This window comes from Gossypium hirsutum, chromosome A05, assembly GCF_007990345.1.
Source record: "Gossypium hirsutum isolate 1008001.06 chromosome A05, Gossypium_hirsutum_v2.1, whole genome shotgun sequence".
Lineage (NCBI taxonomy): Eukaryota > Viridiplantae > Streptophyta > Magnoliopsida > Malvales > Malvaceae > Gossypium > Gossypium hirsutum.
The window spans coordinates 64,938,065-64,951,780 of record NC_053428.1 but is presented as its reverse complement, the minus strand read 5'-3'; positions in this window follow the sequence as shown (position 1 = coordinate 64,951,780).

The following is a 13,716-nucleotide window of genomic DNA, read 5'->3' as shown; positions in this document are numbered from 1 at the left end:
TCAAGCTTCCAAGCTCGATTGTAAGTCTGTTCTAGCCTCATTTTTAATGATTTTTACGTTTTTGGAGTCCCGGTAGCTCGATTTAGCTTATGCTAGCAAAAATTTAACCTAGGGTTTATATTTGGAAAAATACCCATAGGTGAAATTTGTGTATTTTGGTGTTTTATGATAGAATATGAGGTAAATATGAGGTTTTAAATTATGTTAGACAACTTGTGCTACTCGGTTTTAAGTGAAAACGAGCAAAAGGGCTTAATCGGTAAAAATACCTAATAGTCATAAGTACATGTTAGAGTGAGAATTTGATGTTGCCATAGAAGGGAAAAATGATCAGCATGTCATAAAACATAAGAAAATAGGCTGAAGTTTAATTTACGAGCTTTGGGGCAAAAGTGTAAATATGCAAAAGTTTTGGGGCAAAATTGTAATTTTTCCAAAATATGATTTTGGGTCAATTTGAATAATGTGAGTCCTAATTAGACTATATTTTAAATGATAGAGCAAGGAAAACTAAAATTCGGGCTAAAATGGGGAAAATACCAAGTTGTGGACGAAATGGTAAAAGTAGCCATTTTCGCATACGAGGTAAGTTCATGTGTAAATGTAGTAACATAATTGTCATTTTAAGAAATTTAATGTTGTTTGTATGATATGATGCTGATTATTATCATGAAATATTATGCTTTGTGGTTATTGTTGAATAATATGTAATTATGAGAATTACTTGATGAGTATGAACTATCACCGAAGTATCAATTTTGATATTCCGTGGAAGATGGCAAAGATGTGTGATCGAGGAAAACACCCGTTTGAACCTTAGGAATAGATTAGGATACAAGTGACATGTTACTAGGATGTTTGGGCATCCGAACTCGTTGAGTTGAGTCCGAGTTCACTTATGGATGCGAATGTCCGAACTCGTTGAGTTGAGTCCGAGTTCGTGAGATGTAACTAGGCATCCGAACTCGTTGAGTTGAGTCTGAGTTCACTCATGGATGCGAACGCCCGAGCTCGTTAAGTTGAGTCCGAGTTCGCTTATGGGCGGGTTACATAGTAGCTTGGCTACATATGTGGTACTTATGTGCAAACTTTCCATGTATCCGAATTATATTCCGATGTGTTCAACGGGTAAAGTTCTACTGAAATGGAGGAATACTCAAGATGAAAGGGACGTATTGGTAAGTGTTGTGAAATGGGTACTTTGAACAGGTACGGGGCGTTACAAATACTCTCGTTCAAAGTCTCTTCTCGAATAGGAGTCATAGTATAAATCACTTTGCCTCGAAGTCAATGGCGAGAAAGAATCACGATAGGAACTTTTGTTCAAGTAGTATTCGACTTGAAGAAACTCGATCACTTTGGTCTCATTTTTCCAATCGATCTAGCCTCACTTGCAGTTGGCCAAACTCAATTTGCCATTCTTCGCATTTCTTGAACCAAGTATTGGAACTCCGACTCGGTAAATTCTTCACAAGACATCTTGATTATTGAAAGGAAAATATGTTAGATCAAAATAAAAATTTAAGAACCTCACCACAAACCTCACGATTTCACTCGGAAAGGAGGAAAAAGTGACACTCTCGCTCGTGTTTTACACTCGATTGGCTTTTACCTCCGCTTGAATAGTCTCACATGCTCGTGCCTTTTTCCACTCTATTCTCTTCTCTCGATTCACGATGGACTACTTAGGCTTAGCGGTCTTTTCGGTGTGGAGTCGGCTTACAAAAATGATAATCGGTTCGGGTTGGAAATGATGTTGGGACAAAGGAGGGATAGAAGCAAAAATAAAAGGTGAAGGTGTGGCCGTTTGGGTAGATGGTGATAGTAGCAAGAAATTGATGATTGGGATTTACAAAAGACAAATACAAGAAATTGAAGGGATGAACGCCACACCAGCTTGGTGATAAGTTCGGGAAAATAAAGGAGAGATCGACGCCACGAGATGAAATCCCGATAAGTCAAATCAGTCCAAAAGTGAATAAAGAGAATTGAATTCTCACTAGAACAATGAAGTTCATAAAAAAAACAAAGTATCAAAATGTGTAACCTTTACAAATGAAATTTAACAATATTTATAGCCTAAAACATGGTCAGCCGAATGGTCTCAAAACTAGCTGAATAGTCACTTAATTCAGCCTTTAAATGAGCTGAAATTTCCAGAAAAATTCAGGAAAAGTCCAAGAAACTTCTCCAGCCTTGAGAACGTCTTTGGACAGCTTCTAAGGTGACTACATGCAGCTGGAATTAATTGGAATGGATAGGAGCTGATTGGCCACATAGGAAACCAAATGGGCAACTTGTGATTTAGCTAGAAGGGCTGAAACTTCCTTGAAGATTCTTAACAGCTTTGGGAACGCCAATGGGTAGCACTTTGCTGATTCCAATCAGCTAAAATTAAACAAAGTTAATTAAGAGGCTAAATGGAGCTGGTTGGCCATGCTAAATTCGGCCAAAGAGGTGAATGACCTTTAATGAGCTGCTTTGATAAGCTGAATGGGCTGGAAGAATTTATTGGCAGCTTGAAACACTTCAATGGTCAGCTTGGGAGAAAGAAAAATAGCAGCTCTTCATGTGTCCTTTGCTATTCACGAAAAACGTGTTTGGAAAACTAAACCAACAGCCCCATATAAATGTCGTCCAATGTATGTAGCTGCACAATTTAAAACAACAAATTAATGGAGTTTAAGACATCTCAAAAATCGGCAGCATTTAATTAAAACAAGACATCATTAATTCAGCACATTAAACCAACAGCAAACTTAAGACATATTATCATCATGCTTCAGCTGGAACACACTAACACCTGCACATTAATTCGGCTAAAACAAAGACAAATTAAATAGCAGCAAACACATTTATACCTGCACATTAATTCGACTAAGACAAATTAATTAGCAGCAACTAATTAGTTTGTCTTAAACTAGACACATTAAAAATTATGTCCTCAACTAAAGACACATTAAAACTTTAATTAATTATGTCTAGATTTTTGACACAATAAAATAAACTAATTATTTGAGCTAACTTTAACTAAATTAACTAACTTATTTAAATTATTCCAGCAACTGAAATCAAATGAACTAAAAAAAATTAAAATAAACTCAAACAAGTTCAAATGAGCTCAAACAAGCTGAGTTGAGCTCCATTGAGCTGGGTAAAACTAAAATTGAGCTCGTTGAGCTGAAATTAAACTTCATCTTGCACTTAAGGCCCTCGAGCTTGGGCCATTCTCGATGTTGTGGAGTTGGGTCGTAACATGATGCGACCAGGTTCACATCATATGTAGCTAGGTCACATGTATGGTGCTGAGTGCACATCATGTGTACAAGAGAGCTACAAGACATTATGATGTAGCTAGGTCGCATAGGTGATACTATGTGTACACCATGTAGACAAGAGAGCTACGGGATATATGTAGCTAGGTCGCATGTGTGGTTCCAGGTGAAGGACACCATGTAGACAAGAAAGATACGAGATAAATTGGCTAGGTCACATGGGTGGTACTGAGTGTTCACCATGTGTACAAGAGAGTCGAACTATATGATGGGTGGAGCTATGTGCTGAAACCACCAAGTATCGAGGATTGATCCGAAATGTTCAATAGGAGACTGTTCAACAGGAGACTCTCTATGTATTGCTTTGTGAGTTTTGTGATGAATAAGTGCAGGAACTTGGTTATGTGAATGATGTGTTCATTAAGTGACCAAGATGTGGTAAGGTTATAAACAAGTAAGTTATACATGAGGATGATTTTATGGTGACCTTGTGATCATGGGCCTATACTTGTGATGTATGAAATTTAGTGAAAATGATTTGTGATATGTATGTTAAAATGAGGTTAATACAAAGAAAGTGTGAAAGAGTGAATTAGCAATAAAACTATTTTGGACAGTAGCAGTGACGTGATTTTGAAAAATCACAAAAAATAGTAGAAATTGAATCAGAGACTGAATAAGATATAAAATTAAATCTTAATGAGTCTATTTTCATATAAAAGAAACAGGGAGAGAAAAGGAGTTCTATATTTTGAGATATATATGTTTTTGTGAGACTGTTTCAGAATGAGTACGTGATCCCCTATTCTGACTTTGGAAAATCACAAAAATTTGGATAAAAATAATTAGAGGCTTAAACTTATATTTTTAAAATCCATCAACAGGTGTGTAACTGCACCCTTTTAAATATCGATCAAAAGCCGAAACTATAGCATGAACGGTTACAAGAACATGCGAATGCTCACGAGTAAACCGAGTCTTATACTATGGGTGACCATCGAAGGGGTCACCATGGCAAACTTGTGGACGTGGAATATTTTGGGCCTCGTAAGGGCCGAGGCGAGCCATGTGGGCCGAGAGGTTCGTGGGCCCACACGGATGCAATGTATGGTAAGTGCCAGTTTATGGGTTGGGTTGTGAGATTGTCTATTCGCGATCGAGAAAAAGGGCCAGTTGGGTCACACGAGCGGGTGGACCCATTTGGGCCGAGTAATGGGCTCCGGGCCCGCTAACACTATTTTGGCCGTATGGACTATTTAAGTTATTCGTGGTGACTGTAGACCCTCCGAGAGGTCGTTAATGGTATCGAGACCCTAAGATGGGGTTAAATGACTGGAAAACCACTGTGAAGGTAAGAATTACGATTGTACCCCTAGCTAAAGAGATGATTACTGTGTCCTAGCAATTGGTCAACTGATGTGTGTTGATATTTATGTGACTGGTTGTGGTTATAGCATACTGCATACACTTAATAATTATGACATGACATACTGCATGGGTTGGGTATATGACATGGACGAAGTACTGTATTGGTAACTATGTCACGATGATTATTACTAGTGGTTTACCACACTTACTGTTAATGGCAGCTATGCTGCGATATTATTATTACTGGCAACTGTGCTGCGATATTGGTGTGCTGGTTGGGTGGGTTGATTGATATCCCCACAGGTGTGTTGGCTGGTAAGGGATGGGTTGCATTTTGCATTTACACTAAAACTGTATAGGGCTAAGGCCCAGACTGCACTGCTACTGAACAGGGCTTTGGCCCAGACTGTACTGATACTGTGTTGATCACTGGTTATTTGTTTGGGATCACACACTGAGTTTTTGTAAACTCACCCCGTTTCTTACTGTGCAGGTAAACCCTGAGCTTAGATGGTTTGGAGCTGCGAGGGACTCGGTGATGGCACACTTCTTTTTCTGTTTCTTTAGTTACAACTAGATTTCATTTTGGGTTTTTTTTTAATTTTTATAATAATGCCGTTGGTGGTTTTTATTTTTAGTTTTAATTTGGTTTGTGATTTCTTATACTAAACAACTAGTCTAGGAAAACTCGAGATTTCAAAAAAAAAAACCTGATTTTCTTTCAAGGAACACGATTTTCCAACAACAAAGTTTTCAAAATGTTCTGCGGTTTTAAATGAGATAATACAACCAAGAAAAATAAATTGGTAAACGTCTTGATGAGAACTTTGTTTAATCAACGACTAAAGAACTTAGATTTAATAATGGACTTTCACTAGAAAAACCAAACGAGCGTTTATATGTGGCGCACCAGAATTGGCCGTAACGTCTAGGCCGAGTTTGGGGTGTTACACTGTAGCCCATTTTAACTAATCAAAAAAAATCATCAATTCTCGGTAGAGGATATTTATTCTTGATTGTCACTTTGTTAAGCTATCGATAATCTATGCACATTCTCATAGAACCATCTTTCTTCTTTACAAACAACACTGGTCCACCCCAAGGTGAGAAACTCGGTCGTGCGAAACCTCTATTAGTTAATTTTTGAAACTGAGCTTTCAACTCTTTTAACTCTGTTAGATCCATTCCGTACAGAGCTATCAATATCGATGAAGTTCCTGGTACTAAATCAATAGCAAACTCAACCTCTCTGATTGGTGGCAAACCCGGTAACTCTTCTGGAAACACATCTGGATATTCGCAAACAACTGGTACTAATTCAATCTTTGATTCTAACACTTTTGTATCAAGTACATATGCAAGATATGTGTCACATCCTTTTTGACGTATTTCTAAGCTAACATCAATGAAATTAAAGCTGGTAAACCACTCAAATCATTTGATTAAATCCGGAGAGTCTCATTATTCTGACATTTCAACTCAGTTGTCTTTCATCTACAATTTACTACTATATCATGCAATGTCAACTAGTCCATACCCAGAATTACATCAAACTCATCAAATGGAAACAACATCAAATCAGCTAGAAAATAGTAACCCCGAGTTATTAATGGACAATTCTTGCAAACTTTGTCAACCAAGACATATTTACCTAAGGGGTTCGACACTTTTATAACAAACTTAGTAGAATCAACAAGTAAATTCTTACTAGACACTAAGTTCACACATATATATGAATGAGTTGATCCAAGGTCTATCAATGCAAATACATCAGTGTCATAAAAAGAGAATGTACCAGTAATAACATCTAGAGATATGCTTCTTTGTGAGCGCGAATAACATAGGTTTTGGCAAGTGCTCTAGCTTCAAATTTTACAGCAGTATCTCGTGCTTCACCTCTACTACCACTCACATCTAAAATGGACTTTGTCATTCATTTTACACTCTCCAAAATGTCATTTTCTACATTGTCCACATTCAGGTTTATTTGGTCTAGCATTACCCACACTTGCCATTGATGTATCTGGAGTTTTTGAACTCGTAAATTGCTTCCCAAGATCTCTATTAGAATACTCCATTGATGCATTTGACCGACTATAAACATCTCGTGATTTCTTGGATGAAGAATGATAGGTTTATTCATCAATCTCTTTCTCGAATCTCTAGCTTCAGAATCATCCTTTCTCTTTTCTTTGCCCAATTCTTTAGCTTTGCAAGCATGATCGACGAGTACCACAAAATCTTTCAACTTTAGAATTCCGAATAGCAATTTGATATCTTCGTTCAATCCATCTTCAAATCTTTTGCACATAATAGCTTCCGTTGAAACACATTCCCGGGCCTATTTACTGAGCCTCACAAATTCTCGCTCATATTTTATCACGGACATACGACACTATTTTAATTCTAGAAACTCATTGCATTTCTAATCAATAAGCCTCTTGCTGATATATTTCTTTCTGAACTCAGATTGAAAGAAATCCCATGTAACCTGTTCTTTCGGTACTACTGATGTTAAAGTATTCCACCATTGATACGCAGTGTCTTTCAACAAGGATACAACACATTTAATGCACTCTTCGGGTGTACACGACAACTCATCAAATACTCTGATTATATTTTTAAGCCAGGATTTAGCTCTCTCGGGATCATCATCAACTGTGGCCCTAAACTATTCAGCCCCATGCTTATGAATTTTATCACTTGGCGACTTATTCAATCATATAAGATCAATAACTTAAGGAACTACGGGGATTGGTTGAGGAATTGGAGGGGGTGGAGGTTGTTGAGCAGTCGAATTTTTCCAGACATATTGAGTGAACCACTTATTCATCATTTAGAAAAAGGATTTTTTAACCTCACCTCCATGACTACCCGACACGGATCTAGATTCAAAAGGTGTTGTCCCTTGAGCGGAACTGGCACATTACTCTCAACATCATCTGCTATAGCTTGTTCGGGATCCATTACTATACAAAAACATAGTTTATAATGTCAGGAATCATCACCCGATCACAGGTTATATATGGCATGTATAGCTAGACTCTCACATACGTTACGTAGTCCTAGAATCGACTAAACCACGGCTCTGATACCAATAAATGTAACACCGCTCACTCGTATTCAACACCGAAATAGGGTTACAGAGCATTACTAGACTTACAAAACAATTAAACATCCATTTAGTGTACATTTTCTCAATTCAAGTATTCATCATTTAATCTAAATCAATTTGTCCCTTATAGGAGCCTACGAGGGCCTAAACATGCTTTGGGAGTGGTTCAGGACTAAACTAGTAACTCAAGAAACTTTCATGAAACTTTAAAAATTTTTCTGAAAACAGGGGACACATGCCCATGTGGCCAGACCGTGTGTCTCACATAGCCATCAGACATGCTCGTGTCACAAGCCGTGTGGACATTCAAAATGGAAGCACATAGCCTTGTCTTAGCCCGTGTTTGACCCCATGTAACTTTCTGACTTGGGTCACAGGGCCAGCACACACACCCTGTGGCTAACCCGTGTCTCCTAAAAATGGCCATAAACACCCGTGTCTAGGCCATGCCAATCCTGTAGGGTATATTGACTTATGCCACACGACCAAGTCACACTCCCGTGTGTGAGGCTGTGTGGAGCATACTGACTTGTTTTCAAATTCAACACTAGGGGACACACGGCATATAACATGACCGTGTGTCACACACGGGTGAGACACATGCCCGTGTGGACAAAAATTGGCTATTTACCAAGCCATTTTGCCACCCATTTTGCACATACCTATACAAGCTCAAATAGTTTCATTTCAAGACACAAATTAGTAGCCAAATAGCATCAACCAATATTCAATTCATATCATTTCATTACCAACCATACAAGTCACAAATATGTCATAATTTGTCATTTAACTACATACCTAATTCACATATACAATTCAATTTACTAAACCATTCCAAACATGCATTATCTTTTACCAATTCACAAGCACATAGTTTCCACATTGTCAACCTTTTTAGCAATCAAATTACCTAATATCATTAAGAATTATAATTTCAACCTCAATCACACAATGTAAGTTAATTACCAAACTCAAAATAGAACCATTTACACATTTATAAACATCATCAAATTCATCATCATAAGCCAACTCAAATGGCTAAAATACATGTTCATCAAGCATACCAAAATGATTCAAGCCTATTATGGTCTTATTATCCGATTGTCATAGCCCATCTATGGTCTTATTTGGCAACTCGCCTTACTTAAATCGTACATTCAATTTGAAATCCTCCAAATTTTACTAATAAAATAAATACAATCACAATACATCCATCAATTAAATAAATGCACATTTAAGTTCAATTATATGAACTTACCTCGTGTACGAAAATGACGAAACGGACTGACTATTCAATTACTTTGCTTTGCCCCTGATCTAAGTTCGAATTCCTCTTTTCATGATCTATAAGTAGCCAAAATATGCATTTGAGCAATTTTGCACATTAGCCCCTATACTTTCACATTTTTACAATTTAGTCCTTATTACACAAAATCACAAATTCATGAAATTCAAGACTAACCCATGCTAGCCGAATTACCATTATACCCCTAGCAGCCCATATTTTCCAATTATTTCACATTTTAACCACAAAGTTTTAACATTTTTCAATTTAATCCCTATTTTGCATTTTCACTAAAAATCACTTAACAAAACTTGTATATCTATAAACAAACATTCATAATCTATCAAGAAAATTCAAAATACACATGTATTCATCAATGGCATCATTCAAAATTTTTAACAGTTTTGCAAAATAGTCCCTGAGCTAGTTAGTACTAGTTGCAATGATCACAAAAACATAGAAATCATTAAAAACAAGACAAAATACATACCAAAATAGCTAAGTGAAGTTGCCAAAATTTTGAAAGCTTGAAAAAGGATTTATTTTCCCTAACATTCGGCTATGAAGATGATGAATGCCTAAATTTTATGTTTTGTTTTAGTTAATTAACATGTATTTAACAATTACCAAATTAACCTTAACATTAAACAATAAAAATCACTTAATAGTTGTCCATAATTGTCCACTTATTTTAATAATGGTATAATTACCACTTAAGGACTTTAACTATTTAATTCCATAGCCATTAGATACTTCTATCTAATAGAACAACACTTTTACATCTACGCGATTTAGTCCTTTTTATCAAATTGACCAACCAAATGATAAAATTTCTTAACGAAACTTTCACACAATTATATATTCATGCTATAAACATTAAAATAATAATAAAATAAATATTTTTACCTCATATTTGTGGTTCCAAAACCACTGTTCTGATTTGACTAAAAACGAGCTATTACAATCTCCCCCTTTAGGGACTTTCGTCCTCGAAAATCTTACTAGTGAAAAGGTTAGGTTACTGTTTTCTCATAGCTTCCTTGGGCTCCCACATAGGCTCTTCGATACCATGATGTTGCCACAAGACTTTCACTAAAGCTATGCATTTATTTCTCAATTCTTTAACCTCTCGAGCTAGAATTCTGATCGATTCTTCATTGTACGTCATATCGGTTTGAATCTCAATTTCTAAAGGAGAAATCACATGGGATGGATCAGATCTATATCGGCACAACATCAATATAAGAAACACATTGTGGATCTTTTGTAATTTAGTTAGTAAACCTAACCGGTATGCCGTTGGCCCTATTCTTTTAATAACTTCATATGGCTCGATGAAACGTGGACTCAACTTTCCTTTGTGATGAAAACAAAGAATTTTCTTCCACGGGAATACTTTCAAAAACACTTTTTCACTGATCTAAAATTTAATATCTTTTCGCTTCAAATGCGCATACGACTTCTGTCGATCTGAAGCTGCTTTTAAACAGTCGCGAATTACTGTCACTTTCTCTTTGGTTTCTCTAACCAAATCAACCCTGTCAATCTGTGTAACACCCCTCACCTGTATTCAATGCTGAAATAGGGTTATGGAGCATTACTTAACTTACGAAACAAGTAAACAACCATTTAGCATACATAACATCATTTCATACATTATTATTCAAACTCAATCAATTTGTCCTTAATACGAGCCTACGAGACCCTAAACATACTTTGGGAATGGTTTGGGACTAAACCGATAACTTAAGAAACTTTCACAAACTTGGAAAATTTTTCTCAAAACAGGTGAGACATGCCCATGTGGCCAAGCTGGGTGTCTCACACTGCCATCGACACGCCCGTGTCATAGGCCGTGTGGACATTCAAAATGGAAACACATGGCCGTGTTCCATCCCATGTCTGACACCGTGTAACTCTCAAACAGAGGTCACATGGCCAGCACACACGTTCGTGTGGCTAGGCTGTGTGCCCCAAAAATGGCCACACACGCCTGTGTGCCAGGCTGTGTGTAGGCCATGCCAAACCTATAGGGTATACTGGCTTATGCCACACGACCAAGTCACACGCCCGTGTGTGAGGCCATGTGGAGCATATTGACTTGATTTCTAAAACCACACCAGGGGACACACAGCTGTGTACCTAAGCATGTTTCACACACAACTAAGACACACACTCGTGTCTCTACCCTTATGGACAAAAATAGGCTATTTACCAAGCCATTTTGCTACCCAATTTGGTACACACCTTTACTTACACATATGGCACAAAAATAAAGCAAAATAGTCAATCCAAAACAACCAGATCAAGCCTAAATATTACCATTTCAATACTAGCCAATTCAAGGCACATAAGTACCACAGTATGTTAGCTAAATTCATACCAATCCTTATATTCTCTAATCATCAAAATGACCATTATCAAAAATGCATTATTTGGCCTAACTTCATAAACATACCATTAACCATAATTCATCAATCTAACAATTATAATAACATATTATCATCAATCATCACACAACCATCAACCAACTCAATGCATAAGACATAATTATACACATATATACATGATTCAATTATAACATATAAACCAAAGTAAGCCATCACACATTACTATATATACATGCAAAAACATAAACATTTACAATGCCAAATCATATGGCCAATATCATTACCAAAATTGAACGAAAATGACTCAAAGCCCCTATACATGCCATATGACCCAAAACATAATTTTAAAAGTACCAAAGTGACAGTGGATAGTGTGATGTAGTCTTCAAAAATCCCTGAGTTTGAGCTAGCTTTGAAATCACTATAAAACATGGAAAAGTAAATGTAACACCCCGAACCCGAGACCGACACCGGAGTCGGACACGAGATGTTAACAAACTTTGAAAAATTTTTCCAGACACTGCCCAGTCTGAGTACTAGTCGCTTCAAAAATCATATCTTGAGTTTCACAACTCGAAAATCAGTTTTGTGATTTTTCCCTGAAACTAGACTCATGTCCCCACCTATGTATTTTTTTCTAGAATTTTTGGTTGGGCCAATTAGTACAGTTTATTAGTCAAATTCTCCCATTTTACAGGGGTCGACTACACTGACCTTTTCCCATTACAACTTGGATATCTCTCTGCACAGAGCTTCAATACTGATGTCGTTTGTTTCTATGGAAACTAGACTCAGAGAGGAATCCATACATATATGGTATGACCCCTAATTATCTCTGGTCAATTTATAGTGAATTTCCAAAGTCGGAACAGGGAATCCAGAAACTGTTCTGGCCCTGTTCCACAAGAACCTGAATATCTCTTACTGTACTGTTCATATGATTGTTTCGTTACTTTCATATGAAAGTAGATTCATCAAGGTTCGATTACATAATTTATTCACTATTTAATTCCACTCCTACGAATTCTTGTGATTTTTCCAATCCACACCACTGCTGCTGTCAGCCTCTGTTTTCAAAGTAAACCTTACCTATTTTCGGGGTTTCATGGACCAACTAGGGCCTTGTCATACATATGCCCACATATGATCATACTTAGCCATTCCAATGGCTGATCATTTGCTCAACACTTCCATTCCAACTATAGTTACATCATGAAACCATCTATACATTCATAAACACGAATGGTCTAATGCCATACTCCACTTCTACAAGCCATTTTCGCATGGCTGTACACTTATACATTTCATAAAGTACGAAAACAACAATGGGTAGTCCTATACATGCCATATCAAAATTCAACCAAAATAGTACCCAAAAGAGCCTTTGATAGTGTGGGCGACTTCGACTTCAAGATCCCGAGTCCGATAGCTGGAGAACCAAAAAATCTATAAAACAGAGGAGCAGTGTAACGAGTAAGCAATTTATGCTTAGTAAGTTTTGAGCAAGGAATTCCAGCATAAACAAAGAATAACACACATTTAGCTAAACGGAATATTTCACAATACGCAATTTACCGATATCAAACTTGCTTCACAACATTAACAACCCTTATGTACATACACAATAGACTAACTTAGCCGAAGGCCGGTAGCTCGTTTATCAACTGAGCGAACATTTATTTGTAAGGGCTCGATTAAATTCAACACATACGTAACATATCCCCATATTGGGATGTTTTTCGAGTATTCGCTGGAATTTTACAGCAAGCTCATTCATTACCAAATCACGTACCTTCGGGATTTAACCGGATATAGCTCCTCGTTCAAATGCCTTCGGGACATAGCCCGGTTTTAGTAACTCACACAATGCCTTCGGGACATAACCCGGATTTAATAACTCGCACGAATGCCTTCGGGACTTAACCCGGATTTAGTATCTCGCACAAAGGCCTTCGGGGCTTAACCCGGAATTTGTATCTCGCACAAATGCCTTCGGATCTTAGTCCGGATATATTCACTTAGCACAAAGCCTTCGGGACTTAGCCCGGACAGCATTCAATTAATCATGCACATCTAACAATAATTCATGGCACATTCATATTTCATTTTCATTTGCGAAACTCAAACACAAGGCACATATCGTCCTCGCACATTCGGCTCAATAGCCTCACATAGAGCATGATTTAATCACATCGTAATTTAAGCTCTCTTACTCAAGAACTTACCTCAGGTGTTGTCGAACGATTCCGCTAGCTATTCAACCACTTTTTCCTTCCCTTTATC